The sequence below is a fragment of the Chanos chanos genome, chromosome 4 (genome assembly GCF_902362185.1).
Source record: "Chanos chanos chromosome 4, fChaCha1.1, whole genome shotgun sequence".
In the NCBI taxonomy this organism is placed as follows: domain Eukaryota; kingdom Metazoa; phylum Chordata; class Actinopteri; order Gonorynchiformes; family Chanidae; genus Chanos; species Chanos chanos.
Genome location: NC_044498.1, coordinates 37,558,608 through 37,568,129, shown reverse-complemented (window position 1 = coordinate 37,568,129; position 9,522 = coordinate 37,558,608).

Sequence of the window (9,522 nt, the reverse complement as noted above, 5' to 3'; positions counted from 1 at the left end):
TATTATCAACACTCACAATGACATTTTTTTTTTCTGTGATCTCCAACTATACAATGTCTCTTTCTTTCAAGTTATAAAACATCATTTATCTTTTATAACTGCATTTTATTTTCCAAAAGTGTTTTTTTTTCTGTCTTCATTATGATGATGATGATGATGATTATTAATATTATTAATATTATTATTATTATTATTATTATTATTATAAGGCAAAACCAACCAAACAAACAAAAACTCTTGCATCCCAATCAGACACTGCCTTCCCCGGTTCCTGTAGTTCATGTATTTATTCTGTAATGCATGGAGCTATGTGACTGGTGCTGTAGATGTATGACCCATCATTACGCTAACATAGCTGCCAGTCTTGTCACATCCATCCGACCCAAGCGGATTTTGGTTTTTTGTTTGTTTTTTGTTTTTTTACATCACACTGTACACTGGATATTCCATTTCACCTCCATATCCTTGAACATGACCGAAGCAATAAATATCAGGGGGCATCTTAAGCTCCTTTCATAACACTGACATCTGTGGTCTGATCAAGATTTATTACTATTATGAATCAGTGTGAAATTTCAGAAAGGAATATGACAGACTAAGAATATTCCAGGTAAACCCTGATGACCTCAAGCCACTGTAACACAGAGAAGGTTTCACAGAGATTACAGTATGAGTGTCTGGTTGGCAGGTGAGTTTTATGGATGTAATGTCTCTTGTCAGATATAAGGAAAGAGGTTGTTTAATCTCAATCTCTCTGAGATGAGAACTCTTATTCATTTTATTTTTCATTCTGTAGGGCATTTTGACATTATCTCAAGACAGGTGATCTGCTTTTACTTAATGTGATCACTTATTATTAATATGTTTACTTACTCGCTTAGACCAAACGAAAACCTAGTTTTAAGATGGAGCAGAGACAGCCATGAGAAGAATAAACCTATGGTGATGTTGCCCATGTTGAAAATCACATTGTTTAGAAGGTTTGATGAGTAACGTTCAGTAGACGCTCTATCTGTTCTCTGGTTTCATGAAGTGTACCATATATACTGATACAACCTATGACATTTACCATGTTTCTGTGCAAAACAATGTTGCAAGAGGCTTAGCTCAATTTAGATTCTCCCACAATCCCAAGTATGATTGAAGAACACCATGCAGAGGCAGAAGACAAAATGCTGGCGAGGATAGATCAGTTGGTGATGGATACAGTGAGGAAAGAGAAAATAAGAGAACCGGCTGTGCAAAGTGAAGGAAATGTGCAGAATATGGAAAGGAAGATACAGCAGTACAGAGAGAGAGAGAGAGAGAGAGAGAGAGAGAGAGAGAGAGAGAGAATGAGAATTTGGTTTTTGAATGTTGCTTTGGGAAGGCTTCCTGCCCTCACCAGAGAAGAGGGATCTAAGAGATCTATTGAGAATCTTGTTATGGCAGAGTGGCAGGGCTTAGACAGATAGCTGTACTAATGCAGTGATGGAGCAGACATCTGTGTGCGCCACCACACACATAGCTCCAGGCGTTAAGGACTAAAGATGAGAACTACGGGGACAGGGGAAAGCAGGTACAAGAGAGCAGTGGCTCACTGAATGCCAGAGGCACACACTAGATTTACTGGTGACGCTTGAGCTGGAAACTTGAGTATCTGAAGTTGGCTGATAGAGACATGGTCTTATTTTAAATATGTGACTAACACAGCCTTTCTCTTCAAGAGGAATAGGAAGTGGTCTTTATTCGAAATTAAATGAACCAGGAAATTTATTGGAGAATTAATTCATTAAGTAAGAAAATTGGCTGTTCAGATAAATTGCCAAAGATTTAAATGACTAATATCTATCACTCACTGACTCACTGATCCACACTGACTCACTGATCCCCCCCCTCCCCCGTTTTTTTATTTACATCTTACTATTTATTTCTTATTTGTCATTTGTTTTTGAACAGCAGTTTCACAGGTACAACTAACAATCCAACTGAAGAACTAAGCTAAACTAAACCTCAACACAGACCACATTCTCTGGGTTTTAATTGTTGTTGTGGAGCTGTTTCAGCCTGAACAGCATAAATATCTCGAAATAAAGACCATAACGACACCTCCTCTAAGCATTATGGGAATGTAAAAGTGCTTGTAGGGCTGTATCCTTACTTTAATGAGAAATCACAAAAAAAACACAAAAAGAAAGATTTAAGTCTGATCTCATGTTTCCACAGTGCTCACTGTATTCGGATTTCTCTAAAACAATTGCTGCGCGTTTACATTTGAAATCCACCTCCACTCTGTTTTAATGGAATGGTCTTTAGTCCGTATGGATGAGTAAAGCATGGAGTAGCTCTTCCTCTGTAACATGCAGTGTGACAGGGCTCACAGCCTGTTATTTACTCTGATGGCTCACTCCACCTTCAGCTCATCTCAAGGTCACCCTGAGTGTTCTTAAGAAAGGTTGAAATACAAGAGTTCTTCCAACCACTTATCAGAAGCTCATTTTTTGCAAATACTCCTCTTCAAGAAATAAATAAATAAAGAAAAAAAAAACAACTTCATCTCGCAGTTGTATAACCAGAATTGCTTCTGGCTCTTTGCCTTATTCCTTTCTTGTCATTTTAAAACCTTATGGTGACATTGTGGCGAGAATGCCATCAGCTACAGAAGCTGAATACAGCCCACTAAGCTATCATTGCCTCAGGGCGTATTTTGCATGCGGTTCTACTGGTCATGACTACACATGGGTATAAAATCTCACTGTGGGGAAATAATCTGCATATATAAGTATTGCTCTAAAAATAACTTCTGTAACCAGAGGAGAATAGGCATATTCTGCACTGGTTGTGAGTACTGGTAGATGCAGGATCTAATGCAGATAAATCAGAAATACAAACAAACAGAAAAAGAAAAAAAAAAGAAAGAAAGAACTGAAACACATAGAACAATTCATATTGTAAACCATACCCCCATATGACATTTTATTGGTATTTCAGCATGACCTCTATCTGAAAAGCAAGCTATACTTATTCTCAGACCTGTTATTTCTGTTCTGTGTCTTATTGATGAATCTGAAGCTCAGTGACATATAAAGTCTGTGGACGGTTGTGGATGAGGGGGACTGAGAAGGAGCATATGAACCACAGGTCATTGACGCCTATGGAAAGTTCACCAAAAGGAGGGTGCATTGTGTATTTAAAAGGGCTTATAAACTTTACACTAAGAGCTAAACCTTCATCTGGCAACAAGTGTGTTTCAACTCATTAAGATAATATGTTATCTTGTCATGTCAAACTCGACGTGTTATTTTACATCTTTAATAGCCCTGTACTAGGAGGGCTGTGTACACGAACTGTACAAAAACATTTAACATGTGTGTGACAGATTAAACATATATTTTTAACAGAGTGATGTTCAAGTTCATAAAGTCCAGATTAGCACATATGAGGAGGTTGAGTATATAGAGGTCAAAATCCCTCTGGAGTGAGAGACCTGATAAACTGGGGCTTGATTTGGAGCTCAACTTCTGTTTATAATTCATGCCAAACAGTGTTCAGAGTTTCCGATTCTGACCAGTGGGAACATATGACAAGAATTGGGAAATGAGACGCAGCGATGATATAACCGTTTATCTTCTTGTTTTAGACATGGTATTTGTTGTCTGTACTTAGGAAGTTCAATGGACACATTGATATGTTTAAAGTCAATCTTCACCGTATCGGAGGTGCAACCCTCTGAGAAAACACACTGAGCTAATTGACCAGTGACTGTTCTTGCCTTTACCTGCAGTAGGATGCAAACACCGATCAATCCAATGTCCCTTGGTAAGTAAAAAAAAAAAGAAAATGAAAAAAGGTCTATATTTGAAACTGATCTAAAGATCAAAGGATAGAAGTGATGCAGGTCAGTGGAGTTCTTCAATGCTAATTGATCATGATGCAGATACCACTCCTTTTAGATTTTAAAGAGCCTAGCTGACTTGTTAGCTCTGCGGGTAATGAAGTCAGGAGTGGTTACTACTGGTTCGGGCACAGACTGATCCAGCAAGGCCCAGGTCACAAAGATAATTTATGACTGATGTTAATAATCTCTGTAGCCATTTTTTGGATTGGAAGCAGGCACCCAGCCATTTTATTCCTGACTGATTCAATGCTTCACATCAGTGCTGCCAACAGCAGAAGCCTATAATGTTATCCTCCAAACCTGGAAACATCTACTTGGTCCAGTTGTATTTTTCAAATGTGCTGGGAGGCCACCTATATTACTGGTCATCAATATTTGCTCGGAAAAAAAGGCAGACAGTCTCCAAACTTTGATCATATCTGAGTAGATATAATGATTTTCTGACGTGTAACAGAAATGCAGGTACAAAACATCAAAGAAGGGCAAGTGCTGCGGAAAGCCTCATGGCTGTCACATTCATAAACAGTACTCACGTGGTAATTTCAGGGACAGTATTATCTTTCTTCTATTCAAACGACATAATAAGCCCTGCCAGTCTACTTCATCTGAGGAAATAAAATCTCCCGAGCAATCTTGTTAATACAGTATCAGAAATCAAAATGTTAATCATACGTCATTTTATCCTAACTCCAAAGTCATCTTTTAAAAATCCTTTGTTCATCAAAGCAAATCTAGCAGGAGTCTCGTCTACACAGACTAGTTATATTTATTCATAGAAGAGAGAGCTCATAAAAGGGAAACGCAAATGGAAATTTCATTTTTGGAGGACAGATAAAACACGTTGAAGGTCCGGTTTATCGACTCAGAGAGGAAGAAAGAAGTGCATTCTCTCTGCAGACAGTGAGGGCAGACAGACACAATATTGTTGGCTTTGTGAATTAGACACAGGATGGGAAGTGCAGAGCTGTCTGAAGAAGCGAAAGACGTTTTAAAGGGGCCAAACTCAAAGAGGTGGAGAAGGGCAGACAGGAAGTGAAAATTAAAATTGCCTGTGATGAAACAAGGCAACTCATCTCAGAGAAGACCACTGGACCCTTTAAACAAACTTTATCAGCTGAAAGACAAAAAGTGGATGGTGATGTTATGGTTTTGGTGAGCTAGAGCAGCATTAAAGGGAATCTTACTAACTGGGGGACCCAGCGTCTCTAACATCATGCTGTTACAGTTAGAACTGCAAGCTCATCAGAGCCAATCAAAATCTTCCATCCACAGATCTAAGACAGCCCATACTCCCTGCTGCTGTTCTCCTTATTCATCATACTACTGAAATGAAAAATAAATATGTTCAGGAATCATTTTTACGAAAAAGAAACTTCAAACATACAACAATGCAGTCCCATTAATTATGTCTTATGGTTGAAGTAGAAATCACTTAACTCAGCCAAACTGATTATTTAAAAACATCAAGCTTGAATAATTATAGTTTTTAAAGAAACACAATATGTTTAATGAGCATAAAGTCTCGAAGGAATTCTTCCAAAAAGCTTGACAAATACAGCATAAATTGCCTCATATTGACGATATTTGCGCACCTCATCCTCTGTTAGGCAGCTTGAAAGAATGACTTATTACTGAGCACAGTCTCTGTCAGTAAAGATCAGTCTATTTGGCTGTTTTTATTTAGAGTCTGATTTAATCAAACTCTCATTGAACCATTATATCCTCTGTGATATGTTTGGCACTTTTCCAGTCTGTGGGAAAAGAGGCACAAATACTTTTCTCCTGTCACACAACAATATTTGACTAAAAAGCAAACACAAAAAACATCCACTTGTACCATAGCTAATATTTTGGATTAGGTTTTGGACTGAATACCTGGCACCATGACAGCCACAGATTGGACTGTACCAGGGGATCTTTGACTTCCTCCTTGTCTACCACAAAAAAATGTGCTAAACATGTGTCGTGGAGTAATAAAATTTGAGTGCTTCTCCTGCTCCTTTGTCCAGTTATAAATTTAGGTGAGATCGTTTTCCTGCATCTGTTTTTGAGGCTAAACAGTGTTTCACAATAAAGTCATTCTTCCTTACAAACAAAAGACAAAAGACTTGTGTTGTATTGCCTTGAAAGTCCTTAAAAAAAGTTTTGTACTAGGAATATGATCCCTCTGCGCAAGGGCTCATCTGCAACATGAATTTAGTAATCCCAAACAACACAAACTGCTAAAAATTAAAACCAGGAAGAGGGTCAAAAAGGTTCTCGTAATGTGATTTTTCCAATTAGTTGTCATGTTCAACAATCTTGAAAACCGATCTTATGCTCTGAAAAGACTTACATGGCTACGTTTTAGAGCACCTCTCTTGTAATGTGTTTTTGTAAGGGGCACAATGAGATGGAGAGTAAATTAAATCAGGTGCTCCAATGGAGGCTGCTTGATTCTGCAACAGGCTCAACTCTCTATAAAATCGTATTACCCTCCCTTTCCTTCCAATCAGATCTCCCACCACACCTTACACTGTCTGATCTGCTCAAGGCTTTGTCATTTCCAAGCAGTCAAGAGCCACCAAACAACCCAGACCATTCAGTTTAGATAATGGAGAAAAAAAATGCTTGGTCCTAGGTAAGAAAGAAACTGTCTGAAATTAATTTAACCTCTTTGGGTCATGGACTGAAAGAGATTAGAGGAGTTAATGGTTTGGAATGCAATAGCTCTGAGTGCAGAAGGTATCAATCGACATAGAGAGAGGATATGTCTTCACATGTCCTCCAGCTCAAACATTATGTCTATGAGACATAATGATGATAAAAAGCTTTCACTTCTATTTAAAACACATATACCCACAGGTGCAGCAATAATGTCACATTAGAAGAAACCAGGAGCTAAAAGTGCTGATGAGATGATTTACTTTGGAATGATTTTGTGGTCGTTCAAAAAAGTTTATAGAGATGCAATCTATCGTGTCATATCCATGTCCATGAGCATCAACACAAGCAGGTGGAAAAGAAAGACTTCTTCTTCTTCTTCTTCTTCTTCTTCTTCTTCTTCTTCTTCTTCTTTTCATCGGTGCTTCCTTACATCTCTCTGTGGACTTTTGGGACTAGTAAGCTTCTTTTGGTGTCCAGGGCATGCTTATATAATTATGCCACATTAAGTAACATGCACAGCTGAGTGGAGCTTATTATGATGTGACTGTCTTCAGGCTCTAAGCACAAAATAGTGCTAACCAGAAAGTGTGTCATAGAAACCATTGTTAGACTGAGTTCCCAAAAAAGGGAAAGAAATCCATTGAAGAATCAATAAGAGAAAAATGTGGCCAATCCCTCACTTACTGACACTGGATGATCCATAGGTGGCCCATTTAAGTCTTTAGTCAGGGCACCACTGTCCAATATGCCAAACTAATGAAGAGGAGGGAATGTGCAAATCACAGCTTCTGCCCATGAATCAGTTAATGCACAAATCATAGCTTCTTCTCGTTAATCAATTGATTTAGCAGCTAACGGCTGACCTTTGTAGGAACAGTTTCAATGAACTGTGCATTTAGTAAAGCTCAATGTACTTTGATATATCTGGTATATTTATCCTCTTTTTCTAAGAGACAGGTATATATAAGGGCATTCTAATGGTTTGCCCACAGCAGGAGCCTGTTCTAATCAGAGCGGTCTGACGTAATGACCCATTTCAGTCACCTTGTGCTGACAGTGTCTCTTACATGAAGCTTATTCATAGGTGGAATATATGTTCACACAATGTAATAAATTGATTGGGGTGCAGCCTCATAACAAAGTCATCATTACATGTCAAAGTTGTCCGGAAATTTCTCATCTGTCTTATTTCAGTGTCTTTCAGGTGAAAGCAAGCAGCTACAGGAAATTTTGGCTGCGTCACAAGCCGTCTCTGTGGAGAGACATTACTTTAACTGACAACTTTTATTACTTTTTCCTCCAAACATAAAATACCGCATAATTACCAAGCCTTGCTAGTGCATTATAGAAAACCGTTAGTGACTGTCGTTTGTACGTCCTCATGCATTGAATTTTGCTTCTCCTGGACAAACAGGTCCTGGAGGAAGGTATTAGCTGGAAGCCAGCAGACGGTAGCTAATATCAGAGCTGTACTGCTCTCTGAAAGGTTGCTTTAGGTTGTTTTTCTCCAGCAGAGGGATGAGTTTGTCCAGGGGGCCAACGTCTGGTGTCACACAGATGAATTTCAAGACATATACTAAAAGCAGGTTTCTTGCCAGGGGACAATGAGCCCTGGCGATAGAAAAATAGGACACAGCTAACTATTACCTGATACACCCCCAAACCGCAAAAATGTAGTTATATTCCTGTTTAAAGACTGTTCCAGAAGATACAACTGAGCTCACCCATGTAAATAAAACAAATCATCTTCAGAAGAGGAAAATCATACCAGAAATCAGATACTTTAAACAATCAATTTAACAGTAATTTCTTGGGAGGAAAGCACATATTCACATGATGAAAAAGTAAAGAGATTGATTTTTGAAAAACAAATCTAAATAAATTGTACAAAAACTGTTGCTGTGGAGTAATGATTCACTCGAAACATAATCACAAATGTCTTCATGATAAACGAGTTGCAGTAGAATTCATAATAATTATAATTTATCTTTTACCAATATCCAACAGTGCTATGAGTCATTGATTAATTTCACTAACCTGGAGAAGTTGTTTTGCAAACAGGATATATTGTCTATACTCAAAGTGGAGTGAACTATCAGTCATCAGTCCTGTTCCCACAACCTAACTGTGTCTTTTCTCACACTGATCATCTGCACAAGACATCATAAAAACGTACTTAAAAAAACACACCAGTGAACACATCCTGAATTTATATTTCTATATCAAACAAAAGACTGGAATTATGATTGTTTTCTTTTTTTTCCCCTAGTTTCTTAATCCCAGATTTGTGCTTTTAGTTTGGCTGAAAAAGCATGAAAACCGGATCAAAGGTAACACTTTCTATCATCTTCTTTCATCTTTGGCTGCCAAGTCTTGACAGAAGAGGCGTGAGGAAAATAGAAACACAATACTTGGTGTCATTTAAGAATTCAACCTATAGCCAAACATGTCATTTGTTTCAAGACAACTAATACATTTCGAGAAGCTCGTTTTTCCATCACTTATGATGTTAATGCACTTAGTGTTTAAAACAAGGCTTCTTCCTTTTGGACATCTTCCAGAGAAAGAAGAATCACTTCAGTGATGTTAAAAAGATTAATTCACAAATTGCTTGTCGAAGCAGTATCATACCAGAGCTGCAATTCATTGAAGTGGAGCATGTTCGGCTTCTGAAATCTGTAAAACTAGATTAAATGTACAATAAATAAAGGAAATTACTAACATTCAGGCGAGACAGTTACCCCTTGCATATAAAGCATATTTTATGACCATTAACATTCCAGTTCAATCAGTACAGAGCCACAATACCAAGGATTCAACATCCTGGCCCTTATTTTCCTTCATTTTTTCTTTGATTTTTAAGTTGATATTTATCTGTTATATTGTACTATTTATCAAGAAGGGTAGTTAAGCGATTTGTCTTGGACCTGCTGATTGACAATGGAAATAATTTCGCATTTAAAAAAAGGAGTAGCAGCACCATCAGACAAATGTAAATC